Below are 15,418 nucleotides of genomic sequence, written 5' to 3' on the forward strand. Positions count from 1 at the left end.
TTTGAATTATATAAACCAATGAACGTGATCCCAAGCAACTAAGATGATTATTCATGCTTTCTAGTTCATCTGGTCATGGATCAGAAGAGATAAGAAGAAATAAAACATACTGAAAAAGTCAATGATCAAAAATAAAAATGCAAAATTTAGTATGTTTTTTTGAATGATGGCAATAGCTTATCAGAGAAGAGCCTAGGAGTTGTCATAGCAACAGTAATACCAGAAAGTGAGCCTCTATCCTCCAAGTCTCTTTTTTTCTCTTTCCCTGGTTCTGGCACTAAATAGTAAAGAATGGTCCCAGACGATGTGTAAAACCCATAATGTTTATAAATTAGTTTCAGTTAACACATACAACAACCTTGAGTTTCTAAACAAATAACATGCTGATGAATGTTAAGAGAGTAGAGACGTCTTTGATGAATGTGCAATGCACCCAAGTCCAATAAAATGAAATAATATGGCATATGGTTGTGTTTATTGATGGTCTCTCTATAGCAAGCCTGATTAGTATCCTGTGTAGTTTCAATTTCTAAATTTTGTTCATCTTTATGATTCTACTATAACATACCTAATTTCAGACCTCATATGTAGGTGCTTTTCCCAGATTTCTGATTAGCTTACATTTTTCTATTGTATAATGATTAGGTACCGTTAAGATAGCAGAATTTGGGATCAGATAGTCCTAAGTTCACATTCCAACCCTGCCACTCATTTGCTGGGCTGTCTTGTGTAAGTTACTTAATATTTCAAAGTTTCAACATCTTCATCTGTAACATGAAGATAGTTGTAATACCTGTTACAGGATAGTTGTATGGGTTAAATGTGATGTTGTATATAAAAGCATTTAGAACCAATATGTAAAAAGAAATATAACCAATACGTACCAAACACATATTAAACACACTATTTTAATTTATTATCATTATACATGAAATATGGTCCATGTCCAGTAGTCATATATATTTAAAACAATTTTTGGAAGTCATAGAAAAATGAGAGTTCTTAGAATTGTATTTCTCAGTTACTTTATTCTACTTCTGTTTCTATTTCTGATTTAATGTGTTTTATTTCCCAGTTAATACTTGGAAGAACTATTCAAAGATCACTTGCCAGCCTTTCACTCCTTTATTATGCTTTTGTCTGGATATTAATCTCAATCACAATTAACAGGGCAAATTCTGAGAGACAAGGCTCAGTTTAATTCGTATACTGGCTATAATTTGTTAAGTGAGAGATAAATAAATAGTGTAAGTATGTCATGTCTATGAATATAAAAATATGGGAGATTAGGCAACAACTGGCAAAAATCTCAAACCAATAATGAAAATGTGGTCTAGTAAGAACTAGTCAAAAAATGTGCAGGAAAAGGTTTGATAAGGTTTAGTGAGTAGAAGTAAGATTATAGTATGCCTTATTGTGTCTGTTCACTCAAGAAGCCAAAGAAAGAGTATAACCAGCCAAAGGACACCCCATTCATTTGGTCTCAGGGCTTCTGAGAATACAACAGAGAGGGATTTGGAGGCCAAAGGATGAATTTCTTTCCTTTTTTAAAAAATAAATTTATTTATTTTTATTTTTTTTAAGATTTATTTATTCAATGCATACAAGAACCGGGGTATAGGCCAGATGATGAGAGGATTCACCAGAGACAGATGGGGGAGCAGAGCAGGCAGAATGACTGAAATACACTGCTTAGAGGAGCAGCAGGCAGACAGGAGAGGTCTGCCACGCCATGTGGGAATTTCTCTGGCCGGCAGGGAATTAAACCTGCGCTGCGGACAGCTTCACAGCGCAGAGCTCAACCTGCTGCGCCATGGGGGAGGCCCCTCAATATGGTTTTGATTTTCATTTTCTTGATGAATAATGAAATTGAGCATATTTTTGTATGCTTATTGACTACCTGGTTATCATTTGTGATATGCCTCACCAAACCTTTTGCACACTGTTCTATTGTATCATTTGTCTTTATCTTATTGATTGGCATATATAATATGCCAATATGTAATATTCTGGATATGATTCCTCTGTCAGATACTAATGAAGTCCAACTTATCAATAGCAGAGTGGTTAAGAAAGTAGAGCCTGAAGTTTGACAGATATATTAAAATCCCAGTTCTGACTTCTACTATCCCTGTGTGACTTGGGCAAATTGTTTTACCTCTATAAATTTAAACTTCCTTATCTATAACATGGGGATGGTAATATCATTTTCTACCTAGCATTTCCATCAGGATTAAATAGGACCATTTATGTAAAAACATTTAGAAACTAGTAGGTGTCTGAGCTGTTATTATTATACTCCACATCATCATCATCAGACAGGTGTTGATGAGGTACTAAGCAAGTCTAACGTTGGCTGGGGCTCCCTGAGATGGTGATCTGGCGCTCTGATGACCCTTCCTGGGCACTAGCAATTTTTATCTGAGCTCTAGCCATCTGACAGATTGCATTGATTTTAGCCCCTTGTACTTGTTATACAGCTCTGAGGGCCCTGAGCTGCTCCCCGCTGTCTGGGTCTGGAGTTCAGCACAGAAGTCGCTGGTGTTTAGGTGGAGCTTCTCTGCTCTTCAATTAATTTTTGTATTTAATCATATCAGTTATGTTTTAATATAGTGAAATTGCACTGGATATCCACCATGTGTATAAAACTTTTGGAAAAGGAAACGTCCTTTATTCCCCCTTTCATCTCTCTGGGAAAACATTCTTATGATCACATTTAATCATTTATTTATGTAGATTTGCCCGAAACTTTATTAAAAAATTCCCTAGAAGTAAGGTAGGTATTTTTTTGAAATTTGTTGAAAATACTATGCTATCATTTAGTGTACTGTGGACTTAATTTTTTAAAATGATATTCTGGTTTCCCAGGTTATTCCTGCAAGAAAGTTAGGTGTTGTTCTTTGCCTAACTAACCTGTAGTAAAACTGTCACAAACAAACATGAAGGAAACAAGTGGAAAGGTGAATGATTTTATATGGTGAAAGGTAGTCTTAAAAATTACCAGCTGACTCATTTTTTTCAAATTATTTCACGCATACCATCTTCCTTTTAAAGTCATGTAGAGATTGGCCATTGTGAATGAAACTGGAAGCAATGATTTCATGATGGATACAATGTAAGAGTTGGTCTTTACTGAGCACTTTCTGTGATCAAGCACCTCCTCAATACTTCATGTGGACAATCTCTTTTAACATCTCAACAATCCTCCAGATGGGGTACCACTTTGTATGCATTGTATAGCTAAAGAAGCTGAAGCTTGGAAAGAATAAGTAATTTTGCCACAGTCGCACAATTCAAAAATGATAAACCAGGGCCTCCCCAGTGCCGCAGCGGGTTGAGCACCGTACTGTGAAGCTGTCCGCAGCCTCTGCAGCGTGGGTTCGATTCCTGGCTGGGTCAGGGAGAAACCCACATGGTGCAGTAGACCTCTCCTGCCTCACCCTCTGCTCCCCTCAATAGTGTCTTTAGTCCATCTGCTGTTCAGCTCCCCGCTCTGTCTCTGGTGAATTCTCTTGCCCTCCCGCACCTCTGACCTGTACCCCAGTTCTTGTTTAAATAAATAAATCTTTTAAAAAAATGATAAACCCAGGTAGCTAAACTCAAAATCTAATATTCTTTATTCACAATATAGATTGTACTTGATATGCATCCTGTCAGTAGATACTTTTCATAGAAAAACAGGAGTAGCACTTCTCAAGGTGTGCTTCAATGAGATTAATTATGTATCCCCACTGCAACCCTGATAACCTAACTCAACCAGTAGCTATGCCACAGTGAAGCAACAAAATCCTTCAATTTGTGGATACCCAGTAAGACAAGTGCCACAAAGTTTGCAAAAGCAAAATCAAGAACCTAAACAATTGCAGACTCTTGTTCAGAAGAGATGTCACTGAAAATTCCTATTACTGGGCATTTATTTTTTCCTTATAATAGTCTTTTAAGCTGCTGCTTAAAAATCACAAAAGTCTCATGGACTTGAACCCTGTATCACAAAGATTGAAATAAGGCAATTTAGTAGATTTAAGTATTTTAAGAATAGAAAATGAAGATAGGAAAGAAGAGACTAAAGAATAGGGAGTGGACAGAGCTGAGATCTAGACTGTTTAAAAAGGCATAAATCCTTTCTATTAATTTATTTGTGATTTCTTTTTTTTCTAAGATTTATTTATTTATGCATACATACAGGCCAAAGGTGTGGGGGGTAAGAGGATTCACCAGAGACAGAGGGGGGAACAGAACAGTCAGATCTACTGAAACACACTGCTGAGGGGAGCAGGGGGCAACTCAGGAGAAGTCTGCTGCGCCATATGGGTAGCTCCCTGGCTGGGGCTCAAACTCATGCTGCAGTGGCTACAAACAGTTTCGTAGGTTGTGTTTTAACCCCTTGCACCACCAGGAGGCCCTCTTTGTGATTTCTTTCATGGGATGTTTTAATGGTTGCTTCTATTCTATTTAATTCTTAAAGTAGTTGATGAAAAAAACATTCTGTGAATGACTATCTCTGATTGAGTGATCTTGACAACCTAATCTGGATAGTTTGTTAAAGTATGAATCATTTTTAAACCACCCCAAAACATTATGACTTAAACAACAGCTATCATTTGAGGGTAAGATTGAGCAGAGGTGGCTCATTGCCGCTTCACATGGTACTAGAGGTAGCTCAGATGGGGTCTAGAGGATCCATTTTCAAGATTCCTACACACACACACACACACACACACACACACACACACACACATTGCCGGATGGTGTTGGCTGTCAGCTAGGAGTTCAGCCAGGGCTGTGGAATAGGGGTCTTGTTTCTCATCTCAGGGCTTCTCCTCAGGCTCTTTGTACTTCCTCATGGCATGATAACTGAGTTCCAAGAACAAGAGTCTCAAGAATAGCAGGCACAAGCTGTTTCTTTTTTTGACCCAATGTCAGTAGTCATATAGCATCACTTATACTGCATTCACAAGCCTGCCTAGAACCTTAGTTCCCACCTCTCAACAGGAGTAGCATTAAAGCCACAGATTAAGAAGAGCATGTGGGCTGGAATGTATTGTGGCCACTTTTGGAAACTGCAACCTGTGCATACAGTAAGCCCTTTCTTCCTTCCTTCCTTCCTTCCTTCCTTCCTTCCTTCCTTCCTTCCTTCCTTCCTTCCTTCCTTCCTTCCTTCCTTCCTTCCTTCCTTCCTTCCTTCCTTCCTTCCTTCCTTCCTTCCTTCCTTCCTTCCTTCCTTCCTTCCTTCCTTCCTCCCCTCCCTCCCTCCTTTCCTTCCTCTGAATTAGAAGTTTTCAGTGGTTAGGGAGATACACACTTACTCTTTGTTGTAGGAAGTAGACACTATTCAAAACAGTCACATAAACACATACGTGTGTATGTAACAGTGATAAATGGTGCAAATAAGAGATCATGAGGGAGTGTGTGGAGGCCTAAAAGGTCAATAAAGAATTGTTTTGGGAAAAAACAAGTAAAAGTTAAATTGAGATCTCAGGGATAATTAAAGGTAAATATCTCAAAGAATATTCCACACACAGGGAATAGCATATAAAAAGACTCTATGGTAGAAATGCAGCAGGGTGGTCCCCAGGAAAGGGGGAGGTTCCAGGTTTGCTGCCCCACCCAAAAGGAGGGTGGAGCTGAGCAGGGAGGGGAAGAAGCTGCACAGGAGACTGAGGAAGGAGGGAATCAGGGTGGGGAGCCAGAAGGAGACCTGGAGGAGGCACATGTTGCCGAAGCCCATATGCAAAGGTGTTAAAACTGACATTCTGTGAGGGAAATTTGGAAGTATATCTGGTCTTCTTTCCCAAAGGGTTGCCATTGCCTCTGCCAGGGGGTATCCTAGTTTCTGGTGAGCAGTCTTGAATTCCCCCTTTCCTTTCCCAGTGTGTAGTCCCTTGTTCCAGTAATCCTTGCCCCTGTCTTCAGGGAAAGAATTGGCATGAGCATTTAAAGAAATACTCAGCTGAGACAGGTGAAGAAACTACGCTTGCCTTTTGATCGTGGACTGGTTGATGCAGATGTGGGTGAGAGACCTGTGGGGAGGTAACAATGGCGGTTTTTGTCTTGCTTTAGATTTTGCTCTTTTCCTTTCAGATTTGTCTGGTTGTTTCTGACCCTTTTCTGTGGGTCTCCACTGGAAGATGCTTCAGACTTGTGGCAAGCTTTGGGGCCCTGCTCTGGGCCAATCCCATGTGGGTGGACTTTTACCCACGAGGGGATGGGTAACTTTGGGCATTTGATTTAAAAACTATATTCTTTGTCTTTCCTGTATTGTTTGCTAATTGTATTAAAGTTTCTTTTCATTAAAGTCTCAAATGTTTTGTGTTGATGTGAGGGAGGGCAGAACCTATTTAGAGCAGGCAGGTTTGCAGGGTCTGGGCTGCCCCTCTCCCTGCCCTGTAACAGAAGGAAGGAACATGAAGAGAACAAGGACATGAAGAAGGCCTGTGTGTCTGGAGAGGGAGGGACAAAGAGAAATTAGAATAAATTGAACCTGAGAAGTGGGTATAAGTGTCCTGATCAGGCAGAGGTATTATCAGGTATTTTGCCTTTAGTCTCAGCCTAGTCTGAAAAGCCATTAAAGTGTTTTAAGAAATGGCAATAGTGTGAGCAGGTTTGCATTTCAAAGAGCTCACTGTCCTTAGTAAGAAAGATAAATAGGGAGGGTAAAAGGAAGAAAAGCTATGATGTAGCTATTGTAATTCAAGCAAGTGGTAGCAATTACAGATTAGCTTGGTGGTAAAGATGGAGATGGTAGCATAGATTCAATAAATAGATAGGACATCCTGTATGTTTAGGAACCTGAACCTCTGGTTCCTCTAGGGTTATAGGAATCAAAGCTTAATAACCTTTGAACCCTCACCACTAAATCTAGCATCTAGGGCCTCCCCTGTTGGCGCAGCGGTTGAGCGCTGGGCTGCAAAGCAGCCCTCAGCCTCTGCAGTGCCAGTTCGATCCCAGGCTGCTGGGCGAGGGTCCCACATGGCGTGCAGACCTCTCCTGCTGCACCCGCTGCTCCACTCAGCAGTGTACTTTGGTCCTTCTGCCTGTTCTGCTCCCTGCTCTGGCTCTGGTGAATTCTCTCACCCTCCCGTACTTCTGACTGTACCCAGTGCTTGTATAAATAAATAAATAAATAAATAAATCTAGCATCTGGAATTTAAGAAACTATTAATGAGAGTTTATTGAATGGGTGAATGATAATGGGTGAAAGAATGCATAAGAAAAGACATTTTTCATCCTCATTTCCAAGTTTCCCAGTTCTCTTTTGCCTTAGTATCTTCACTGGTATTGTTCACATTTCTTGCAATAGCCTCCTTACTTGTTTTCACTTCTATCCATGCCCATTGATTCATCCCTTGTCAAGAGGCCTTTTTAGGATCTCCGACTTCTTAGATGTTTTTTTCTGTGCCTTCAGAAGGAATCTCTGTCAGATGTTAGAACTTACTGCATTACGTTGTAGTACTTTGTCTTTTACCTAAATCTGTGAGATCTTTTAGGCAGGGGCTGTGCTTCCTTCACATTTGTAACCCCAACAAGTAGAGTAATATACAATCTACAGTAGGTACTATAACAGGGTGGTCCCCAGGAAAGGGGGAGGTTCCAGGTTTTCTGCCCCACCTAAGGGAGGGTGGAGCTGAGCAGGGAGAGAAGAAAATGCAGAGGAGACTGAGGAAGGAAGGACATAATGGAGATGCAGAAGGAGACCTGGAGGAGGCACATGGAGCACAAAGACATGTGAGAAACTGCACTTGCCTTTTGGTCGTGGACTGGGTGATACAGATGTGGGTGAGAGACCTGTGGGGAGGGGACAATGGCAGCTTTTATCTTAATTTTGATTTTGCTCTTTTCCTTTCAGACTTGTCTGGTTGTTTTTGATCCTTTTCTGTGGGTCCCCACTGGAAGATACTTTAAACTTGTGGCAGGTTTTGGGGCCTTGCTCTGGGCCAATCCTGCTTGGGTGGACTTTTACCCATGAGGGGATGGGTAACTTCGGGTGCTTGATTTAGAAACTAGATTCTTTGTCTTTCCTGTGTTGTTTGCTAATTGTATGAAAGTTCCTTTTCTTTAAAGTCTCATATGTTTTGTGTTGATGCGGCGCATGGCAGAACCTATTTAGAGCAGGCAGGTTTGCGGGGTCTGGGCTGCCCCTTTCCCTGCCCTGTAACAGTACTAGCTAGTATTTGTTTATATCAAAGAATGAAGAGAATGAATTCTATGTGTGTCAGACGCCCATATGCAAAGGTGTTAAAACTGACATTCTGTGAGGGAAATTTGGGAGTATATCTGGTCTTCTTTCCCAAAGGGTTGCCATTGCCTCTGCCAGGGGGTAGCCTAGTTTTTGGTGAGCAGTCTTGAATTCCCCCTCTCCTTTCCCAGTGTGTAGTCCCTTGTTCCAGTAATCCTTGCCCCTGTCTTCAGGGAAAGAATTGGCATGAGCATTTAAAGAAATACTCAGCTGAGATGTAAGAATTCTCAAAAATAAAATATAGTAGGAATGACTTGGGCTCAAACAATATTTAAAAGCAGGTGTTTTCAATGAAAAATTTAATAAGAAGAATACCCTTCCCATCCATTATAATTAGTTGAAGCACTATTTCATCCTTTTAGTGTGGACATAAATGAATTTTGATGCTGAGAAACACTACTGAGTGAATTGCACAATGATACAGGCCAGTGCTTCTTAACAGATGTACATGAAATGTTCTTCAGCATTTGCATGTTCTCTAGGAGAAGTCTTTATTATGTATTTTAATTAGATGATATTTTAAAGATTAATATGAGCATATTTCAAATTATCTGATATACTTATTATCTCATGGAGAAACAGACTGACAAACAGTTTGGAGTGGGGCAGGCTCTGTATTTATGATAGCGTTGATGATGCGTGATCCACCAAAGAGTGTAGATTTATTTTTTTTTCAAAGATTTATTTATTTATGCATATAAGAGCTGGGGTACAGGCCAGAGAGATGCGGAGGAGGTGTGGGTTTGTTGGTGAGGAGACTCACCAGAGACAGAGCAGGGAATAGAACAGGCAGACTGACCAAAGTACACTGCTGTGGGGAGCAGTGGGCGAGTCAGGAGAGGTCTGCTGCACCATGCGTGTTTCTCCGTGGCTGGCCAGGGATCCAACTCGCACTGCAGAGACTGGATTGCTTCATAGTTCGGTGCTCAACCCCTTGTGCCACCAGGGAGGCCACAAATAGTGTAGATTTAAATGAGTTAGTAAGCACATCCAACTCCACCACGAAACCGAAAACAATGGTCTTCTGTTCTGTAATGCTAATTTGCAACTGAAAGTCATTTTCATAAAATAAGGTGTAAATATCTTATTTTGTGACTGTGAACTATCATTTGAAAATGATATAGTACATTAGAATAATATTGTGAAGTAGTAACATATAACAGAATTGGTCTTTATGTGCAAATGAATTCATTCATTCTTTCGATATTTGCAATATGCCATGCACTGTTCTGTTCTATGCTTGGGGCAACAGCAGCGAATCAGTAAAAGTTACTGGTCCTGTGGAGTTTACATTTTAGTGAATGATATCTAGGCACCAAGTAAAGTCACAGCACATTATGGTCCAACTGTGCAAAGGAACAGTAAGTTGTAATAACTTGGAAGTAGAAAAGTGATGAGACTATTAAGTCACCATAGGGCACATTGTAGTCTAGAGACCACACATCTAAAAAACTTGTGCCAGATAAACAGTGGTCAATTCAAAGTGAGAGAGGACTTACTGAATTTATGTCATCTTTATGTGTAGCAATTGCACTACTGTTATAAGTGAATAAATAATATTTAAGAAAAATATTTTTGTTAAGTAGTACTGAATCCTAGGGCAAGTTAGGGATAATTAGGCAGCCTCCAGGACAGTGCAGGGACTTCAGGAGAGTTAAGGAAGCCTCCAGAGATAAGGACCACAAGGTTCCTTCTCATAGTTTATATATTTCTCTATTGAAAGTCTCACCTTGTTGAATAATAGTTATTATATATAATTTAGTTCTTTAAACATGGTTTCCTTTCAACAAACATTTTAAATGGGTGTTTGAAGTTTTTAATCTGGTAAAACATCGGGCCCACTTGAAGTTTGTTTATACAGATAAATATTTCTTCTGAGTAAGGGTTAAACTTTGCTATTTCTTTGCACTTTGGAGAATGTAACTTGGTATTCTGTGACTCTGTGACTCCTTCATTTTCAAGGTTACCTCTTCTGTTAGAACTTGATGGCATTCACCCCTAGCCCTGTTCTGCTAAAACAATGTACTGTGAGAGAGAGAGAGAGAGAGAGAGAGAGAGAGAGAGAAAGAGAGAGAAAAGGAGGAAGGGGGTGGGGGGAGGCGGGAGGGAGAGAGATGGGTGGGGAAAAGTAGGAAGGGAATTGCTCTAGGCAAGAGGAGCAGACTCCCACTTTTCTTGTCAAAATTGCAGCAGTTCTTCATGAACCTCTTGGTTTGTTGTTTGCCTTTGGTCAAACTTCAGACTTAAAATGACTATTTTGACAATTCCATTCAATTTCATACATGTTTGTAGGGAGGGGACACTGATATCTTCAAGATGCCATGATGGAAAGTTGATTAAATTTTTATGCTTTTAAGATTTACTGTGTACCTTTAAGTAACATTACAACGATGTTCTCAATGCTATGAGTATATTAGGGCTTATTTTTTCCTTGAAAAGATTCAAATTCAAAGAGGAAATTGGTGACTACAGGAGAGGACAGGACTGGGGTGTGGGTGAAATGGGTAAAGGGGGTCAATTGTATGGTAGTAGGTGGAAACTAGACTTTTGGCAGTTATCATAGTATAGTATATATAGATGTTGAAGTATAGTGATATACATCTGAAACTTATTTAATATAAAATGTTGGTTCAAAAGAAGAAAAGATTTCATAATCATGTTTGAAAAAGACTATGTAGACTTGTGAGAATTCACAAATACATTTTCTCCATCTTGAAATTAAATGCCATTTTTGATCATATACACCTTAACACAAAGAACCATAACATTTCTGAGTATTGTAAAGAAATTCATTATGAATTTATCTTCTCATAGGACCATTTTTTAGTTTGTTAAGTTTTCCATGGGAAATAAAACAAGGCAGATTCTTCAATAAAAGATTAAGTGAAATGAAATGTTTATCCAAAATGAAATAGTCTGTCATGTTTAAATAAAAGTAAATTATGCATATAGTAATTCCAGGAAACATGAAAAGTGTTGTTAAAAATTTAACCAGAGAATGGATGTGGTAGATTTGATTAAAGTTCTTGATTTTGTACTCATTTGTTTCTTTTAAGAGAATTATATCTCCCTAAAACAGGGCCTCCCCTGGTGGCACAGCAGAAGAGCGCTGGGCTGCAAAGCTGCCTGCAGCCTCTGCAGCCTCTGCAGCCTCTACAGCCTCTGTAGCCTCTGCGGCCTCTGCGGCCTCTGCAGCCTCTGCAGCCTCTGCAGCCTCTGCAGTGCCAGCTCGACCCCCAGCCGCCGGAGAGGGTCCCACATGGCGCGACAGACCTTTCCTATCTCGCCCAAAAAAAGAGAATTATATCTCCCCAAAACATTGACTTATGGCTTCTTCATGTTATACTTTGGCCAATAAATATGATACGAGAGGTCAGATGTTATATTTAAGCAGATATTTTATCATTGGTCTCAGCTTCTTATACTTCTGTCTCTATGCCAACAACAGCAGATAAGAGCTGTTCCATCAACTTGGATCTCAGAATGAGAATACCAGGCAATATGCAATCAGGTCCACTGTCTGAAGCAGGGCTTGGGCCAATCAGTAACTATCATGTGGTGTGGGTTAGAAGTCTCTGAGGTTATAAGCCACTGAGAGTTTGGGCTGCTTCTGTAGCACATGCTGACTGACACAGGCATAAAAATATACCTCTTCAACAGAAGCATTGAAGATTAATGTTTTGTCATTATAGCAGTAAAAGAAAGCATCCTCACATTTAGAGGGGCATTTAGGGGTATATGACTTAAAATATACATTATGTTGCTTGGGGAGATTCTCAAAAAGGCTAAAACTATGGTTTGAGAGACTCAAATTATTGTCAAGTAGGGGACACAAACTTTGTCTGCCATTACCAGAGCCCAAAATGAAATGTACAGGGTAGATGTTATAAATGACACTGTTGATTTTTTTTTTAAAAGATTTATTTATTTATACAAGAACCTGGGTACAGGCCAGATGTGCGGGAGGGTGAGAGGATTCACCAGAGACAGCAGGAAACAGAACAGGCAGACTGATGAAATACACTGCTGAGGGGAGCAGCAGGCAAGACTAGAGAGGTCTGCTTAGCCATGTGGGATTCTCGACAGCAGGCCAGAATCGAACCCGCGCTGCAGAGGCTGCGGACAGCTTTACAGTGTGGCACCCAACCACCTGTGATACCAGGGAGGCCTGAAAATGTTGAATTTTAATGAAGTCTCTCCTTGAATGGGAAACTGCATGAGCCAGGTTTAAAAGTTTAAAAAAAAAAAGCATTTAAAATGAATAAAATCTATTCAAAATGAATAGAATTTATTGTTTTAAAGATCAGGAAGAGCAAGTAGATTGAAAGAGAATAGAGCTAATAACAAAACTTTAATATAATATTGTTCCATGAAAGATTTTTAAAAATCCTATCTCAGATGATGGTCATGTTTCTATATTATTTTATCCAATAGAGTTCATTATTTACCTTTAGACTGACATGTCCTGAAATCAGCAAGGGCTTTAAAATTAGGTTAGCAGAGAAATGATTCTTGTAGTACAAGTTGTAAAGTTGTTGAGTCTTCTAAGAAAAAAACTTATACTCCTATGTGGGTTCTGAAAAAGTAAAAAAAACTTATAAAAATTGTTACTTTTACATAGAATGAAATTCAAAATAGAGAAAAAGGGGAAAGAAGGAGGACAATTGATATTCTTAGTTTTCATTTCTCTTTAGTGTGGTGTTCACATCTAGTAGCAAAGTGGTATGTATAGACCTATCTACAATCAGTTTTGTGATCAATTTGATATTTATTTGCAGGGGGCTGCTGAAATACTCATTTCAGCTGGTTGCCACCATTAACTAAGAGTTGTTTCCTGATTTTTAAAAAGCACAAAAAGAAACTAGGTGGGGAAATTGGCAGAAGGAAATTCTTGGTGAGTGAAAAAAGCTTCATTAGAATCTTTATATTCTGATCCTGACAGTAATTGCTCTAGAAATCAATTAAGTAACAGATTTTAGATATCATCTCTTTCTCTATTTTCCAAGGTCACAGCAATGACTCACCTGAAAACGTTAAGTACTCGTCTGAAAAAAATAAAACTGGACTTCAGAAGTGGCTTTCAATTTTAAATAAAATGTCTGCTTCATTAATCTGCTATCTCTTGCTAGGTCTCACTTCAATTTTTTATTTTGTAAGTACTGGGTTTTATCCTTTTTTTTTTCTTTTTTGTAAAATCATCTTGGAATTGTCTTTGTAGAGTGTAATAGAATTTTACTGCAGGAAGGACCATAGGATTTATTTGATATTCCCTCTCCCTTGACATAATCCTAGAGATGAGAAAATGGAAACCCCTAGAGCCTTGGGCTCTCACAGTTAGGCAAACGGTGCTAGTCTGGGTCCTAAGCCTCTTGACCTCCTACGCTTTCACATTCTCCCATGTCATCACAGCTTAGCTTGGAATCAAAAGGTGTAGTTTAGTAACTTACCCAGAATGTTTTTTCAGTAGTGTTACACAATCCAACCATTCTGTTATTTTCTCTTTTATAGTTCTAACATTTATTAAGACAGTTGGGAAAAGAGTGGGTCTCACTACTGACCCTTTGTGGCAGTAAGAGAAACATCTATTTTTAACAGTGAAGTTTGAGATTTGAGTGTTCAGTGTTTCTAATTTGATGCTGTCAATGACACTGACTTCTACTAGTTATTTAGTACATATGAATCATGTTATAGTTTCAAAATACTTTTCTATCAATAGTAACATTTTCACATGAATCAAGCTAGTTTTATTATTTTCTCCTCCCCATAACAGCTTTCCTTTGTCATGTATTTAATGAATGTAAGGAGTTGCCTCAATGCTTTAACTGCTAAATTCCTAAACTCTGCATGATGCCAGACACAAGCTTTAGACTAAGAGTAGGAAGTCTTAACGCTGAGGTTTCTGGTGGCCAAGGGCAAGGTTGGGAATGTGCAACAGAAGGATTTAAAAAGATGAAGGAGGGCCTCCCCTGGTGGCTCAGTGGTTGAGCGCTGGGCTGAGAGGCTGCCCGCAGCCTCTGCAGCGCTGGTTCGATCCCCGGCCACCTGGCCACCCGGCCACCTGCGAGGGTCCCACATGGCTCGCAGACCTCTCCTGCTGCCCGCTGCTCCCCTCAGCAGTGTATTTCGTCAGTCTGCCTGTTCTGCTCCCCACTCTGACTGTACCCAGTGCTTGTATAAATAAATAAATAAATAAATATTTTAAAAATAAAAAGATGAAGGACAGTATGAATTCACTGATGGCAACTGTGAGGTTGCCATCATTCGTGCCAAGATCTTGGGAGATCTTGCTTCTTCCTGGAAATCCGTTGTTGTGCTCGGCACTATAGAAGTGGGGAGAATTGGCAGGGTTCAGTTCATCACTGAGTACTACCCCACCTCAAAGAGTAACAACCTTATAATCTCTGGGGGAATCCGCAGGGGCATTTTAGATCAGCATTATACCAACTTGATCTCTTCCTAGTTGTTGCTGACAAGAGTGGACACCTTGAGTGCGCCCTTTGGCATAGTGATTCCAACCCAGAGGCAATTCCAAACCTGGGATAAGAATAAGGCCCTCCTTGGGCATGACTCAAATAGAAAAGCTCTTTGAATCACATTTTAATCTGAGTCACTCACCACTCTTTTCTTTGTCCTGTAAATGTAATTTAAGCACTGAGGTCTAAACTAGGCGTTTTTTTGATTCTCAGCTTTTCCCTCATGGCAACCTTTCATGTCAGCCACTGCTCGAACTCTAAGATCTCTTTTTGACATTGATTTTAAAGAAAGATCACTTCATACAAGCAGGTTTTGGGGGATTTGAGGGCTTGGAAGAGTCACCAGAAATTACTGCCACTTATTGCTGTAAAGCTATCTCTTCCCTTGGGACACACGCTCTCCAGATGGTTCCATAAATCTGATTGCCTTCACCTTTCCTCTTCCTTCTTCCATGTTAAGACTCTTCTGATTTTCTGACTTAGCAGCAACTTCAAGGAAGTTAGGACAAATGAAACTTAACAGAAGTTCTGACCCCCCCCACCCCCGCCCCTTTGCCACCAGTGCACTGATGATGCATCATCATGAATTATATTTTTAGAGACTTGCAAGTGTTATATTGGGCTGGCTCAAATTTAGGTCATCCTCCCCACCTTCCCCAAATCCCTCTAATTTTTTTAGAGACCTCTTGAGAGACTACAATCATACTGG

General features: G+C 39.8%; 1 long non-coding RNA gene across 1 annotated transcript in view; it reads left to right on the forward strand.

The window, feature by feature from the left end:
- LOC129145240 (uncharacterized) overlaps positions 1 to 13,383 on the forward strand; it is a 30,392-nt gene extending 17,009 nt beyond the window's left edge. The window contains exons 2-3 of the long non-coding RNA XR_008550483.1: positions 13,015 to 13,130; positions 13,243 to 13,383. This is a non-coding gene — a long non-coding RNA (uncharacterized LOC129145240). The remainder of the gene's footprint in view (positions 1 to 13,014; positions 13,131 to 13,242) is intronic.
- Positions 13,384 to 15,418: the final 2,035 nt, after the last annotated feature.

Source organism: Talpa occidentalis, unplaced genomic scaffold (assembly GCF_014898055.3).
Source record: "Talpa occidentalis isolate TD23 unplaced genomic scaffold, MPIMG_talOcc4v2.1, whole genome shotgun sequence".
NCBI classification, from domain to species: domain Eukaryota; kingdom Metazoa; phylum Chordata; class Mammalia; order Eulipotyphla; family Talpidae; genus Talpa; species Talpa occidentalis.